Source organism: Globicephala melas, chromosome 16 (assembly GCF_963455315.2).
Source record: "Globicephala melas chromosome 16, mGloMel1.2, whole genome shotgun sequence".
In the NCBI taxonomy this organism is placed as follows: domain Eukaryota; kingdom Metazoa; phylum Chordata; class Mammalia; order Artiodactyla; family Delphinidae; genus Globicephala; species Globicephala melas.
In genome coordinates, this window is record NC_083329.1 from 73,682,693 (window position 1) to 73,700,545 (window position 17,853).

Sequence of the window (17,853 nt, forward strand, 5' to 3'; positions counted from 1 at the left end):
CTACAAAAACAAGACCCATATATATGCTGTCTACAAGAGACCCACTTCAGACCTAGGGACCCATACAGACTGAAAGTGAGGGAATGGAAAAAGATATTCCATGCAAACGGAAATCAAAAGAGAGATGCAGTAGCAATACTCATATCAGATAAAATAGACTTTAAAATAAAGAATGTTACAAGAGACAAGGAAGGACACTATATAATGATGAAGGGATCAATCCAAGAGGAAGATATAACAATTATAAACATAAAAGCTCCCAACATAGGAGCACCTCAATACCTAAAGCAACTGCTAACAGCTCTAAAAGAGGAAATCGAGAGTAACACAATAATAGTGGGGGACTTTAACGACTCACTAACACCAATGGACAGATCATCCAAACAGAAAATTAATAAGGAAACATAAACTTTAAATGACACAATAGACCAGATAGATTTAATGGATATTTATAGGACACTCTATCCAAAAACAGCAGATTACACTTTCTTTTCTAGTACACACAGAACATTCTCCAGGATAGATCACATCTTGGGTCACAAATCAAGCCTCAGTAAATTTAAGAAACTTGAAATCATAACAAGCATCTTTTCAGACCACAATGCTATGAGATTAGAAATCTGTTACAGGGAAAAAAATGGAAAAAATACAAACACATGGAAGCTTAACAATACGTTACTAAATAACCAAGAGATCACTGAAGAAATCAAAGAGGAAATCAAAAAATACCTAGAGACAAATGACAATGAAGACATGACGATCCAAAACCTATGGGATGCAACAAAAGCAGTTCTAAGAGGGAAGTTTATAGCAATACAAGCCTACCTCATGAAACAAGAAAAATCTCAAATAAACAATCTAACGTTACACCTAAAGGAACTAGAGAAAGAAGAACAAACAAAACCCAAAGTTAGCAGAAGGAAATAAATCATAAAAATCAGAGCAGAAATAAATGTAATAGAAACAAAGAAAACAATAGCAAAGATCAATAAAACTAAAAGCTGGTTCTTTGAGAAGATAAACAAAATTGATAAACCATTAGTCAGACTCATCAAGAAAAAGAGGGAGAGGACTCAAATCAATAGAATTAGAAATGAAAAAGGAGAAGTTACAACAGACACCGCAGAAATACAAAGCATCCTAAGAGACTACTACAAGCAACTCTATGCCAATAAAATGGACAACCTGGAAGAAATGGAAAAATTCTTAGAAACGTATAACCTTCCAAGACTGACCCAGGAAGAAATAGAAAATATGAAGAGACCCATCACAAGTAATGAAATTGAAACTGTGATTAAAAATCTTCCAACAAACAAAAGTCCAGGACCAGATGGCTTCATCGGCGAATTCTATCAAACATTTAGAGAAGAGCTAACACCTATCCTTCTCAAATCTTCCAAAATATAGCAGAGGGAGGAACACTTCCAAACTCATTCTATAAGGCCACCATCACCCTGATACCAAAACCAGAAAAAGATACTACAAAAAAAGAAAATTACAGACCAATATCACTGGTGAATATAGATGCAAAAATCCTCAACAAAATACTAGCAAACAGAATCCAACAACACATTAAAAGGATCATACACCATGATCAAGTGGGATTTATCCCAGGACGCAAGGATTCTTCAATATGCACAAATCAATCAATGTGATACACCATATTAACAAATTGAAGAATAAATCCATATGATCATCTCAACAGATACAGAAAAAGCTTTTGACAAAATTCAACACCCATTTATGAAAAAACTCTCCAGAAAGTGGGCATACAGGGAACCTACCGCAACATAATAAAGGCCATATACAACATCATTCTCAATGGTGAAAAACTGAAAGCAGTACCTCTAAGATCAGGAACAAGACAAGGATGTCCACTCTCACCACTATTATTCAACATAGTTTTGGAAGTCCTAGCCACGGCAATCAGAGAAGAAAAAGAAATAAAAGAATCCGAACTGGAAAAGAAGAAGTAAAACTGTCACTGTTTGCAGATGATATGATACTATACATAGAGAATCCTAAAGGTGCCACCAGAAAACTACTAGAGCTAATCAGTGAATTTGATAAAGTTGCAGGATACAAAATTAATGCACAGAAACCTCTTGCATTCCTATACACTGATGATGAAAAATCTGAAAGAGAAATTAAGGAAACACTCCCATTTACCTTTGCAACAAAAAGTATAAAATACTTAGGAATAAACCTACCTAGGGAGACAAAAGACCTGTATGCAAAAACTATAAGACACTGCTGAAAGAAATTAAAGATGAAGGAAACAGATGGAGAGTTACACCATGTTCTTGGATTGGAAGAATCAATATTGTGAAAATGACTATACTACCTAAAGCAATCTACAGAGTCAATGCAATCCCTATCAAATTACCAATGGCATTTTTTACAGAACTAGAACAAAAAGTCTTAAAATTTGTATGGAGACACAGAAGACTCCGAATAGCCAAAGGAGTCTTGAGGGGAAAAAACGGCGCTGGAGGAATCAGACTCCCTGACTTCAGACTATACTTCAAAGCTACAGTAATCAAGACAATATGGTCCTGGCACAAAAACAGAAATATAGATCAATGGAACAGGATAGAAAGCCGAGAGATAAACCCACGCACCTATGGTCAACTAATCTATGACAAAGGAGGCAAGGATATACAATGGACAAAAGACAGTCTCTTCAATAAGTGGTGCTGGGAAAACTGGACAGTTACATGGAAAAGAATGAAATTAGAACACTCCCTAACACCATACACAAAAATAAACTCAAAATGGATTAGAGACCTAAATGTAAGACCAGACACTGTGAAACTCTTAGAGGAAAACATAGGAAGAACACTCTTTGACATAAATCACAGCAAGATCTTTTTTGATCCACCTCCTAGAGTAATGGAAATAAAAACAAAAATAAACAAATGGGACCTAATGAAACTTAAAAGCTTTTGCAAAGCAAAGGAAACTACAAACAAGACGAAAAGACAACCCTCAGAATGGGAGAAAATATTTGCAAACGAATCAGTGGACAAAAGATTAATCTCCAAAATATATAAACAGCTCATGCAGCTCAATATTTAAAAAAACAAACAACCCAATCCAAAAATGGGCAAAAGACCTAAGTAGACATTTCTCCAAAGAAGACATCCAGATGGCCAAGAAGCACATGAAAAGCTGCTCAACATCACTAATTATTAGAAAATGCAAATCAGAACTACAATGTGGTATCACCTCACACCAGTTAGAATGGGCATCATCAGAAAATCTACAACAACAAATATGGAGAGAGTGTGGAGAAAAGGGAACCCTCTTGCACTGTTGGTGGGAATGTAAATTGATACAGCCACTATGGAGAACAATATGGAGGTTCCTTAAAAAACTAAACATAGAATTACCATATGACCCAGCAATCCCACTACTGGGCATATACCCAGAGAAAACCATAATTCAAAAAGACACATGCACCCCAATGTTCATTGCACCACTATTTACAATAGCCAGGTTGTGGAAGCAACCTAAATGCCCATCGACAGATGAATGGATAAAGAAGTGGTACATATATACAATGGAATATTATTCAGCCATAAAAAGGAACAAAATTGAGTCATTTGTAGAGATGTGGATGGATCTAGAGACTATCATACAGAGTGAAGTAACTCAGAAAGAGAAAAACAAACATTGTATATTAACGCATATATGTGGAACCTAGAAAAATGGTACAGATGTACCGGTTTGCGGGGCAGAAATTGAGACACACATGTAGAGAAAAAACGTATGGACACCAAGGGGGGAAAGCGGTGGGGGGTGGGGGTGGTGGTGTGATGAATTGGGAGATTGGGATTGACAATGTATACACTGATGTGTATAAAATGGATGACTAATAAGACCCTGCTGTATAAAAAAATAAATAAAATTAAATTAAAAAAATAAAAGAATCTACCTGCCAATGCAGGGGACACGGGTTCAAGCCCTGGTCCAGGAAGATCCCACATGCCACGGAGCAACTAAGCCCGTGCGCCACAACTACTGAGCCTGCGCTCTAGAGCCTGCGTGCCACGATGCCTAGAGCCCACGCACCGCAACAAAGAGTAGCCCCTGCTTGCCGCAACTAGAGAAAGCCTGCACACAGCAACGAAGTCCCAACACAGCCAAAAATAAATAAATCAAATAAATAAATTTACTAAAAAAAAAAAGAATTAAGATTCTAAACAATATCAAGATGACAGGGATTGGGGGATCAGGAAGAGATTGAAAGTGTTGTGAACATCTAATGTACTTACATCGTTAGGGGAAAGATGTACATATTAATATGCTTAGGAAAATAAAAGAGGTAAATAAACACGTATTTGGATTTTAAGGCAATTGCCGTATGAGTAAAAATAACAGTTGTAACTTTTAAATCAACGAAAGAAAACAACATATTCAATGGAAGACAGTAAATGGAAATATGAAATAAGTACTCAGAAATAATCACAATAATTACAAAAATATAAAAGGATTATATCCAACAGTTAAAAGGCTGAGGGTAAAACAACAGCAAGAAAACAGTATCCAACAATATGTGGTCTCCAGAAGAAACTTTTAAAACAAAGAGACACAGAAGAGTTGAAAATAAAAGGTGCAAATAGCCATTCCATGGAAATGTAAACAAACAAAAAGCTTGTGGAATAATTGTAATACCTATACTGCATTGTATCTGAGGTTTCATCAGTTATATTATTTTATGTATAATTAAGAAAGAAAAAAATCCCTACTGATTAAATCATGACACAATGCTTTCTTATCACTTAGATTTTTATTTTATATGCATTAAAATAACTCTTTAATTTTTTTTTTTTTTTTTTTTTTTTGCGGTACGTGGGCCTCTCACTGTTGTGGCCTCTCCCGTTGCGGAGCACAGGCTCTAGAAGCGCAGGCTCAGCGGCCATGGCTCACGGGCCCAGCCACTCCGCGGCATGTGGGATCTTCCCGGACCGGGGCACGAACCCGTGTCCCCTGCATCAGCAGGTGGACCAGCCCCTAAAATAACTCTTTCATACCTACTTAGATGTAGATTTTTATCATATATCACCCTTGTTAATACATAAAAAGGAAAAATTTAAACTTCTTCACATCAGAGTATAACTCTTCTGAATTAATGTTTCACTCAGTTACCCAAGTTTTTAAGTACACTAAAATGTCCTCCAGGATAATAATAGATTTTGTGATAAAGCATTGTTTAAGAGTGCTCCGCTCTTCTCTTTGGCACTATTCTCTCTTTTCTTCTGAGACCCTGACACCAATCTGTAAGTTGATGCTAGTGCTTTTACAATCTTACCAGAACTTGCCAGTGGAAGGTTTTCAGACAACAAACAGAAATCATTTTCCTTCTTCAAATAGTTCTTAAATGGCTTGTTGATGGAATCATCAAGGGGTCATACTCTGGTCTTGCCTCATGGAAATAACAACCAACTCAATTCACTTTTTAATGAGTTTATTCTTTAGCCGATCAGATACATCAAAACAGATGTATTTGGTTAGTTGCTTAGGTTGCCTGGACACCTATTCATATTCTTTAAGTTAGTCTGCTCTCAGTTTACCTAATGTCCTACTTTTCTTTTCAGTGCCAGCACAGTACCATATTTGGAGAAATATCTCACTCTTAGTTATTGCTCTGTAGTTTAAAATTAAATATGGTGGCAACTTTTCATTTTGGTAGTTATTCATAGCAACATAGTGATGCATTACTTGTTATAACCTGTGCTCATAATAAAGCAACGTTAGCAGTGGCTCCACAAAAGCATCAGGGTTTTATTAGCATTTCTTATTTGATGTAATTCATAGCTTCATGTTTTTCTCCCAACTGAAACATGTGTTACTGGAAGTTAAATAGCTTCAGATCAAGTCAGCAGGAAGTTTCTGACAAATTGATATTTGACACCATGACTCTAGTCGTGCATGACATATCAATAGGCCATACTAACCACTTGTTTTTAATTTTCTTCATCCATTCCAAGGAATTTGACGAAGTAGCTTCCCTCTGATTGGAGCACTTGGTGTGATAGGGAGCCCTTCTGTATGAATCTTAGTAATAAAAGAAACATACCTCCATCTACTTGTATCTTCAATTCTTGGGTTCCATGAAGCATTTGATTATTGCTTTGTATAATAATTTAGAATTCATTTTTCCAATGAAAAATATTTATTTTCTTAATATTAAATGTATTTAATATTAAGAGCTCTAATATGCTCTATTTCCATGCCTTTGTGCATATAACGTTTCATTTCAGTTCCAAATGCAACACATATAGTACCAATGATGCACATAATTCAATTGAAGTAATGACAAAAAGAACAGCTATCATTATGTGCACATAAATACAGGCAATGACAACTAGGTCACATCTGCTGCCTCCCTGACAGCAAGTGTAAGAAGAAACTCAACTTAGAGATGTTAAAATGTGGGAAAATGCTTGAGTTAGAAACAAAGAAATATGGTATCTCACAAAATACAATTCAGGATAAAATGTTAGGGAAAACTGAGGATACTGTAAACTACTGAAACAAAAAATAAAATATACATATCACACTTATGAAAATATGTGTAACTACCATTATAGTATCAACATATATAAAGCCACAGTGGACAAAATTGCAGCTTATATAGATGAAACAATATTTTAACATACCATTTCCAAAACTGATAGATCAAGCAGACAAAGAAAAGAAGCACCCATACCAAGACCTGAACACTATACTAAATAGATATATAAAGAACTCTAAACCCAACGGATATTTGATACACATTGAATTAGAGCACACATGGAACATGCACAGAACTTGACCATGCACTAGGACATAAAGGAAGCCCTAATAAATTTCAAGGGATGAATTTCACAGAGAACATGTTTCCTAAGTATAATACAATACAATTAAAAACAGCATAAGAGGGCTTCCCTGGTGGCGCGGTGGTTGAGAGTCCGCCTGCCGGTGCGGGGGACGCGGGTTCGTGCCCCGGTCTGGGAGGATCCGGCATGCCGTGGAGCGGCTGGGCCCGTGAGCCGTGGCCGCTGAGCCTGCGTGTCCGGAGCCTGTGCTCCGCAGCGGGAGAGGCCACAACAGTGAGAGGCCCATGTACCGCAAAACAACAACAACAACAACAACAAAAACAGCATAAGAGAGTTTTTTTTAATCCCACAATTTTGGGAAATAAATATAGCCCTTGGGTTAAAAAAGATATTGAGGAATACTTAAAACTAAAAGATAAAAACACAATTTGTCAAAAAGCCATATTCAGAGGGAAAGTTATAGCTTTAAATGCATTTGTGAGAAAGTAAGATTAAGAACAAACAAGCCAAGCATTCAATTTAAAAAGCTGGAAAAAGAGCAACAAAGTAAAGCCAAAGAAAGAAACAAGATAGGGTCTTTCCTGGTGGCACAGTGGTTAAGAATCCGCCTGCCAATGCAGGAGACACGGGTTCAAACCCTGGTCTGGGAAGATCCCACATGTCGCGGAGCAACTAAGCCCGTGTGCCACAACCACTGAGCCCACGTGCCTAGAGCCTGTGCTCCACACAAAGAGAAGCCACCGTAATGAGAATCCCGCACACTGCAACAAAGAGTAGCCCCCGCTTGCCGCAACTAGAGAAAGCCCACACACAGCAACGAAGACCAAACGCAGCCAATACATTTATAAAAACAACAAAAGAAGAAAGAAACAAGATAGAAGGTAATGATAACTATCAGGGCAGAGATCAAGCAAATAAAACAATGGAGAAGATTAACAAAAGCAAAACTGAAGTCATTGTAAAAGTTAATAAGATAGACACACATCTCACAATACTCCTCAATGAAAAAAGACAAGTATAAAAGCAAACATGAGAGAAAATACAGATCAAAAAGGGTAATAACTGCAAACACAGTGGATATGTATTTCTAACATCTTTATTGGAGTATAATTGCTTTACAATGGTGTGTTAGTTTCTGCTTTATAACAAAGGGAATCAGCTATACATATACATATATCCCCGTATCTCCTCCCTCTTGCGTCTCCCTCCCACCCTCTCTACCCCACCCCCCTAGATGGTCACAAAGCACCAAGCTGATCTCCCTGTGCTATGCAGCTACTTCCCACTAGCTATCTATTTTACATTTGGTAGTATATATAAGTCCATGCCACTCTTTCGCTTCGTCCCAGTTTACCCTTCCCCCTCCCCGTGTCCTCAAGTCCATTCTCTACATCTGCGTCTTTATTTCTGTCCTGCCCCGAGGTTCTTCAGAACTATTTTTTTCTTTATTCCATATATATGTGTTGGCATACAGTATTTGTCTTTCTCTTTCTGACTTACTTCACTCTGTATGACAGACTCTAGGTCCATCCACCTCACTACAAATACAGTGGATATTTTTTTAAATAACAGAGGAGTATTTTATTACATGTGAAAAAATTGGAAACCCTAAATGAAATGAATAAAATCCTATAAAAATAGAGAAAGCCAAAAGTTCATAAGAAGAATGTGAATGGGTAAACACAGAAAACTTAAAATTAAATTGATAGTCAAAGTTCTCCCTTCTACCCTCATCCCCTCTCCAAAAAAATCAAACAAACAAATCCTGGCCAAAATGGCTAAATCCAAGACTGAGGCAGGAAAAGTACTTTGTGGCACATTTTCTTGCGCCAGAAAGTAAGAAAGTGCTTGAAAACTCATTAGGCATGACAAAGGACACAGTGTCAAGAGTGAAGAGGCTCCCACTGGCAAAATCTGAGATAATCTGAGCATGAAAATGAAAAATGACAGTAATACATTATAAGACAGCAAATAAAAATAGAATACATGGGGTTTCCCTGGTGGCGCAGTGGTTGAGAGTCCGCCTGCCAATACAGGGAACGCGGGTTCGTGCCCCGGTCCGGGAAGATCCCACGTGCCGCGGAGCGGCTGGGCCCGTGAGCCATGGCCACTGAGCCTGCACGTCCGGACCCTGTGCTCCACAGCAGGAGAGGCCACAGCAGTGAGAGGCCCGCGTACCAAAAAAAAAAAAAAAAAATAGAATACGTGGTTTCATACTATTAGTGTAAGTTATAAAACGAATTAATGAACACCCTTCTTTACGAGGAATGATCTAGAGTTAGAAACCACCATTTTGCAGCCACCATTGCAATAACTGATTCAGGCAAAAAACCATCAAGGGATGCTAAACCATTAGACAGAAGTTAATTGATGAATAGATTATTTATACAAATTACATATCAGTTTTAAAGGTGAAAAAAGATATCCTTACAATGGAAAAATATGTCAGACACTAGCTTGATATTGACCCAAGATTAATATCACAAGTAATAGGACAAACCAGCATCATGATGAATGCCCTAAGAAAGATACAACATCATTCCTGCAATGTTTCTGCCAAATATGCATAACCTGAATTTATCATGAAAGAACATCAAACTTAAATAAAACACATTCTACTGTTCAAAAATGTAAAAGAAAAAAATCAATGTTAAATTAGATAATCGTATTATGGTTATATAAAAGAATGTCCTTGTTTTAGGAGACAGGTTGAAATACTTAGGCATGGTTGTGAAAACTGAAACTTATTCTCAAAGGGTATAGCAAACGTATATACATGGAGAGAGAGAAAGACAGGGAGAGAAAGAGATAAAGCAAGTAGGACAAAGCGTTGGATGGTGACACTAGGCTAGGTGAAGGACATACAGAGATGGATGGTGGGTTGCAGATAAATTCCTCTGTGTTAATCCTAAAACCAACTGAATCATGCCAGCTCAGGGGTTCTGGACTGTTTGGATGTTTGAAGCCAACTCTCACATATATCACAGGGCTGTAAATAGTGCAGGTGATGTCTGAACATAGCTTACTATTGTCTTGGTTAAGAACTCAGACTCTCCGGGACTTCCTGGTAGTCCAGTGGTTGGGATTTTGCCTTCCAATGGTGGGGTGCGGGTTTGATCCCTGGTTGGGGAGCTGGGATCCCACATGCCTCCGGGCCAAGAAAAGCCAAGGCATGGAGCAGAGGCAGTGTTGTAGCAAATTCAGTGAAGATTTTGAAAATGGTCTATGTCAAAAAAAAAAAAGAAATTGGACCCCTATACCACAACCCACACAAATCAATTTCAGGTGTGTTATAGACTCAAATGTAAAATGCAAAATTCCAAAACTTTCAAAAGAAAATATGAGAGAATCTCTTAATATCGTCAGAGTAGGAATGATTTCTTAAATAAGACACAAAACATACTACACATATAGGGAAATTTTTAAAGATATAACCACATTGAAATGAAGAACTTCTGTTAATCAGGGTACCTTAAATGGAATATTTTTAAAAACCACGATATGGTATAAAATATTTGTAGCACATGTAATTAACAAATGACCAGAGCCTGGAAACATAAAAAATTCCTATAAGCAGTGATGTGCTAGAAAATGTCTAACGACAGACTCTCCAAACCAAAAAAGGTTCTGATTTGTAGCATTTGCTGACTTCCATGATATAAATACTCCCACATAGCCGATTTCAAGCCACCAACATGAGGTCTCTGAGTGCAGAGGGAAGAGATGGGCACAGTCAGTTCTCATGAGCCTGGTACGAGCGGCTCCATCACAAAAGTCAATAAGAAAAGAATACTCGATGGGAAAATGTGCAAAAGACTTGAGAGGACTTTTATGAAGTCATAAAAGAGAAAGCCTGAATGGACACTAAAATATGAAAAGATGCTCCACCATGTTACTGATGAAAGAAATGCAAATCAAAACCACAATTGGATACTATTTTACATCCAGATCGACAAACATTTAAAAGTTTGGCAATACAGTGTTTGTAATGTTGATCAATGGGAACTTGATCAACGGGAACTCTGACTCACCACTGGTGGAACAACTTGGCATTTCCTAGAAGAGGTGAACTGTGCACACCCTGCAACCCAGCACTTTCTCTCCTGTAAATATATATACAAATATAAATAAATATTTCCTGCAAATAACACACACACACCCTAGAGAAATTCTTGCCCGTGCATCTCATACACTTCCTGGGAGCACGGTGAACAACAGGAAAAAAGTGAAAACAACCCATATGCACATTAGCACAGAAGAAAATAAATAGATTACAGTATATACATATGATGGAATAAAATTGCATAACAGTGAAAATGAACGAATTGTAGATAGCTACATGCATTAACATAGCTAAATTCCAAAAATTTCATGGAGAGTGAGCATCACAAAAGAATGCATGGGGCTTCCCTGGTGGCGCAGTGGTTGAGAGTCCGCCTGCCGATGCAGGGGACGCGGGTTCGTGCCCCGGTCCGGGAAGATCCCACATGCCGCAGAGCGGCTGGGCCTGTGAGCCATGGCCGCCGAGCCTGTGCATCCAGGGCCTGTGCTCTGCAACGGGAGAGGCCACAGCAGTGAGAGGCCCGCGTACCGCAAACAAAAAAAAACAAAAAAAAAACAAACAAGAATGCATGCAATAAAATTGCAATAATATAAAGTTCATTATATATACTAATAAAGAAGAGCAAGGCTGTTTATCACCAAAGTCAGAAGAGTGGTTGTCTCTGGCAGGGGAGTGAGAAAGGAAGGGGGAGGGTATATTCCAAGCGACTGAAAATATCCTACTCTTAAACCAGGTGCAAGTACACAGATGTTCACTGTATTATTATTATGTAAACAATATAATTGCATCATATAAGTTCCTTTTATATGTATATTCACATTTTGTTTCATCAAAAGGTGTGTGTGTGAGAGAGAGATCACAGGATAGCGTGTGCAGCGTGACACCTGGGGAAAGGCCAGGATGCATGGCAGCAGAGGAGTACCTGTCTTAACCCGGAGGTGGGAGTAGGTGTGGGAGAAGCCTTCCAAACTGCAAACTGAGAAGTGAATTGTGGATAGGAGTTAGCAGGCCAGGAGCAGGGCGGGAGTCTCCCAGGCAGAAAGAATATCATGTGCAAAGGCCCAGAGGTCACCTAGCTGACAGGTGGAACTCCAGTCTATCTGGTTCCACTTTCTTTTACCCCTCGCTCCCTGACCTAAAACAGGCACACGTATGTACACACACGCATAAGAGTCTACATATGTATGGCCAAGCTAATTCACAGAGGTCAATAAAAAAGAAGCACGAGTTTAACCTGTCAATCTTCCTGCTTCCTACCTCATCTCCTTTCTTCCTACCACACACACAGACACACAGACACCACGCACAAGGTATGCATAAGCCTTTCCTCTAGTTGTGCCTTTTTATTCAACTTGTGACTTTCATATTCCATCATTACAGCAGTCTTCATAATCCAGCTGTCATCCCCTCTGTCTGGCTTTCAAAGGTGGATCCTTGTGTTCACGTAGCTACTGGGCTCTAGTATTGCTTTGCTTGATCTTCTGTGAGTTGGTGAAGCCCTTCTCCTTTCAGAGCACCACGAACATCGCCTTTGTAAGCTGAAATGCTCCGTGTCTTTATTCCTGACAGCACAGCTCAGGGTGACCCAGGCCACTGTGGTCCACAACAGGGAGCCAAGTGGGGTCCTGCCCTGTGTCCCTGTGAAAGGTGTCACCAAAGGAGGCAGAGCAGAGCCTGCCTCTGGAGCCAGTGCTCCAGAGCGACCCTCTTCTCAGTGCTCAGCAGAAGTGGCCCCTGCAGAAAGGCAGTGAGGGGAAGGGAGGGCCACAACAGGGGCTCAGATCCCCTGGCCCAAGCTCCTTTCTGCCCTGCCCAGGGCATCTCTAAAAGCCCCTAGCCAGCGCCCGAGGCCTCAGACTGTGATGCACACACCTTGGATTTGCCTTCTGTTGTGGTTGAGCCAGCACCCACCGCTGAAGGAAAAACGTTGCCACCTTCTGCTATCTTCTCTTCTCTGCCCAAGAACATCCTCCCTGCTCAGCCAAAGCCACTTTCCTAGTTCAAAGAGGCAAGCAGGGCTCCTTACTTTACGGGGATGGATGGGGTGCGGGGCGGCAGACCTGGCCTCAGGGTCTGCTTGTAACAACTTGAGCTTCTGCCAGGCCTAGTTCTGTTCCTTTTCCAAGAAATGAGGGGAAATTCATTTCCTTTTCCAAGGTCAGCATTTAAAGGTTTCTCCTCACTTTATTACAGAAAGAAGGAGAAAAGAGACAGAACGTTCCAAGACACAGACTGATGCCTTCCTTGACCTAAAAAGCACCCCCAGCCCCCAGAACTATAAATGATCCTGATTCCCAAAGAGTTCTAGGAGTTATCTCCACCCCAGACGCAGAGTGAGCATTCGGCACCGCAGGTCCTGAGCCAGCGTTTCTGATGCCCACTTCGTGGAGAAGCCCCATTTCAAGGAGAGTCATCACCCTGATGAGAAAATGGATTTATGTGTTTATAGAAGGAGTTATGGGAGGGGGTTGCTTGGATGTTGGGAAGCAGATGATTGAAGGAACTTGCCCTCTAGCTGCTGTGACAGGCTGGGCTTCCAGCTCTCACTGGGTCTCTTGCTGGGTGATCTAGCAGTTCTGTCCTCTCACTTTATTCCTGGCAAACATAGGTGGCCAAGACCACATGAAACATGGAGCTTTTTCCCTTTTTAAAAATATTTATTTATTTGGCTGGGCCAGGTCTTAGTTGTGGCACACGGGATCTTCGTGGCCACGTGTGGGATCTTCACTGTGGCACACAGGATCTTCAGTTGGCATGCAAACTCTCAGTTGCGGCACGTGGGATCTAGTTCCCTGACCAGAGATTGAACCCAGGCCCCCTGCATTAGGAGCTTGGAGTCTTAGCCACTGGACCACGAGGAAAGTCCCCACGGGGTTTTTTTCCTGTGAGCTATCACTGCTTCTGAGCAGTCCTGAACCCTAACCCTAAACTTCCACCAAATGCTGGCTCATAAGAGAGACAAATGAAATACACATTACAAGGGGATTTTTTTCTTAAAGTTTTTTTTTTTTAATATGCTATCTGTGTTAACATGTAATGGGCTTACTATATTTCTTTTTATTTATTTATTTTTATTTTTGGCTGTGTTGGGTCTTCGTTGCTGTGCGAGGGCCTTCTCTAGTTGTGGCGAGCAGGGGCCACTCTTCATCACAGTGCGCGGGCCTCTCACTATCGCTTCCCCTCTTGTTGCGGAGCACAGGTTCCAGACGCGCAGGCTCAGTAGTTATGGCTCACGGGCCCAGTTGCTCCACGGCATGTGGGATCTTCCCAGACCAGGGCTCGAACCCATGTCCCCTGCTTTGGCAGGCAGACTCTCAACCACTGAGCCATCAGGAAAGCCCAGATTTTTTCTTTATTCTAGCTAAGAACATACTCATCAACTGTCTGCCATGCCCACATCTCTCCAAACTAAGATGAAATAGATCCACACCCTAGTCCCCTTCTTAGGGTCCATGAATTTCAAATTCAGTCCTGTTTCACTTAAATAGGTAGAGACTGTGATGGGGATAAAGGGAGAAATTATCTTAAATAAATGCCTTTATAAATTTTAAATATATCATTCATTCCCTCTCCTCTCCAACATACACATATTCCTCCTGGAACTGTACACTTTCCAAGGTCAAGGCAAAAGAAGTTAGCCCTTCTGTAACATGGAGGAACACACACCCTGTTAGCATAAACAGCTAGAAACAGGCGAGGAGGTGATTCATCTTCATAGTGTGAACAGCATAACAGATTCTCTACTTCACTTATAAGAAACTATACATGGAGTGGTTGTCACACAGAAATGAGTAGCTAAAATACCAGGTTTGCTCTCAACTTATAGTGAGCCCCTATAGGAATAGCCAAGTGAGCATCCCATGGGAGACAAATGTTTGTATTCCTTTATTGTGTTACTAAGGCAACATCCAATTGTAGCCTCCTTTTTACCTTATTTGAGACACTAATGGGCAGTTTTCCCCATGGTGTTTTACGGATCTATAAAAAGCAAGCATGACTTCAAACAACAAAGGATTCCTAATAGGGGCCTGGCAAATGGACAACCCATCTAGAATAGGTCATGAAGACCTTGGGGTACCTTGTTTAACAGGATCCAGAAACAGTAGTCACTGTTAATCCAATCAACTTGCCATGGAAAGGAAAAATTAGTACATGTGGTATAAGAAGGCCTCAGGCAAGGTCCCAGAGGACAGAGTCTCCTCCCTACTAAGACACAGTGTCCTCCCCACACCCATCCAGCAAGAAGCTCTGATGGAACAGATAACACCTGAGGAGCATAGGCAGGAGCCTGGGTGCCAGGGAAGGTGGGCTTAGGAGACAGAAGGGAAGCCAAGAGGGCCCTGAACACAGAGGAACTGTGAGGGGGGGTGGTAGAGAGCCTGTGAGGTAGATGCTCTCTGCCCTCTGAGGGGATGGTTGCAGGGGTTCTGAGACAGGGAGGGCATCCAGGACACACTGAAGGTAACAGGGAAGGCCTCTTGGCTGTCCCCCACCATGTAGACTCTTTTTGTTTCAAGGTCTGGAACTAATCCTCTGTGGCTCAAGGCTTAGCCCTTTGAGCTAGTGGCTCTGCCCACAGAGTCATCCTTTTTCCTTAAAGGGTAGCACATGAGTAGTGTTATGGGCTGCCATTTCTTGCCTGTAGAATTTTGGGGGTCCCACAGCCTTCTGTTTTGTATTCATTTCATTTTGTGTTCTCTCTATACTCTTCAGTCCACTCTGGCAGTGTTTCTGCTGGTGTAACACCACCAAGAACCATATGAGTTTCCACGTATGTCACAGGGATTCATACCATTAGACAAGAGGGCTCTCCCTAGACATTCCCTATGAAAAGCTCAGTACCACCTGCAAGGTGGTACAGATTGGGAGTCCACTATCAATAAATGGCCAGGAGAAGTGCTCACCTTCTCTGCAGGCCTGAGATTTGCCTCCCTAACCAGATATAGCAGGGTAGGGAGAGGGCACTGGCAGAGGGAATCCCACCACAACAAACACTTAACCTGGGAGGCACTCTCTGTCCCCCACAAGAAGGAGAGATCCTGCCACAACAGGGGCCCAGACAGGAAGACCTCTTTGCCCTTGTGGGCCTGAGACTCCCTTCCCCCACTGAGTGACAACAGGCTGACGAGCCTAGAGAAACCCCTCAGCCCTCCGGGTATCAAGAGCAGGGACCAATGGGAGCCTGGCAGCATGAGTAAAACCAAGAAAATAAAAATAACACCACAAATTGCCTGAAAATTAAATTGCCATTGGAACCACAGCCCACAAAAGTAAGCTAGGACCTTTTACTAACCTAAACAAGGTGATCGTCTGCTAAAATAGAAAATTTAAATAAGAATCAGTCTTCTTCACACAGATATCCAAAGAGCACATGAAAAGAGGATCAACATTGCTAATTATTAGAGAAATGCAAATCAAAACTACAATAAGGTACCACCTCACACCGGTCAGAATGGCCATAATTAAAAACTCTACAAATAACAAATGTTAGAGAGGGTGTGGAGAAAAGTTGGTCCTACACTGTTGGTGGGAAGGTAAATTAGTACAACCACTATGGAGAACAGTATGGAGGTTCCTTAAAAAACTAAAAATAGAACTACCACATGATCCAGCAATCCCACTTCTGGGCATATATCTGGACAAAACCATAATTCGAAAAGATTCACGCACCCCAGTGGTCACTGCAGCATTATTTACAATAGCCAAGACATGGAAGCAACTTCAATGTCCATCAACTGATGAAGGGTTAAAGAAGATGTGGTACACATACACAATGGAATATTATTGGGCCATAAAAAGAAATGAAATTGAGTTATTTGTAGTGAGGCAGATGGACCCAGAGTGTCATTACAGAGTGAAGGAAGTCAGAAGGAGAAAAACAAATACTGTATGCTAATGCATATTTATGGAATCTCAAAAAAAAAAATGCTACTGACAAACCTAGTGGCTGGACAGGAATAAAGACGTAGACATAGAGAATGGCCTTGAGCACATGCTAGGGGGAGGGGGAAGGTGGGGCGAAGTGAGAGTAGCACTGACATATATACACTACCAAATGTAAAATAGATAGCTAGTGGGAAGCAGCAGCATAGCACAGGGAGATCAGCTCAGTGTTTGTGACGACCTAGAGGTATGGGATAGGGAGGGTGGGAGGGAGGCTCAAGAGGGAGGGGATATAGGGATATATGTATGTATATGGCTGATTCACTTTCTTGTACCACAGAAACTAACACAGTATTGTGAAGCAATTATATTCAAATAAAGATCTATTTAAAAAATTAAGGGGAAAGAAAGACATTCTCAGATAAAGGAAAACAAATAATTTGTCACCTCCAGATATATCCTTAAAAATTGGCTAAAGGATGATCTTCAAACAGGAAAGAAATTAAGAAAGAAGGAATCATGGAACATCAGAAAGGAAGAAAGAAAAACAGAATAATCAGAAATATACAAAAATAGACTATCCTTTTTCTCATGAGTTTTATAAAGCATATTTAAAGATTGAAATAAAAATTATAGCATTACCTGATGCTGAAGAGTACAGTATATAAAATTAAGGAAGGTAAATGGACCTGAATGGAAAAAAGGTTTCCAGTACTCAGTACTAGTACATTTACTAGTACTTAGTACATTGATACTGTACTAAGTCACACATGTATATTGTAATATGTAGAACAACCAAAATGAAAACTACATTATACAAAATTATACAAAGAAATAATTCAAAAGCACTATAAACAAATAAAAATGAAATACTAAAAATTATGGAAGTAACCAACAGGAAGACAATAAAAGAGAAACAGGAATGAGAACCAGAGGAAACAAACAGAAAACAAATAATAAAATGGCAAGCTTAAGCTCTAACATATCAATGATTACTTTAAATGTAAATGGTCTAAATATATAAACACAGAGACAGATAGAAGGAGTAGATTAAGCACGTAAAAACCCATAGTTCAACTACCT

General features: G+C 40.3%; 1 protein-coding gene across 3 annotated transcripts in view; it reads right to left on the minus strand.

Moving 5' to 3' along the window:
• Positions 1-17,853, minus strand: part of RET (ret proto-oncogene) — a 262,367-nt gene that overhangs the window by 217,206 nt on the left and 27,308 nt on the right. For all 3 annotated transcript variants that reach the window (XM_060285978.1, XM_060285979.1, XM_060285974.1), the window contains exon 2: positions 10,856-10,927. The gene's annotated coding sequence lies outside the window, so the exon portion shown is untranslated. The remainder of the gene's footprint in view (positions 1-10,855; positions 10,928-17,853) is intronic.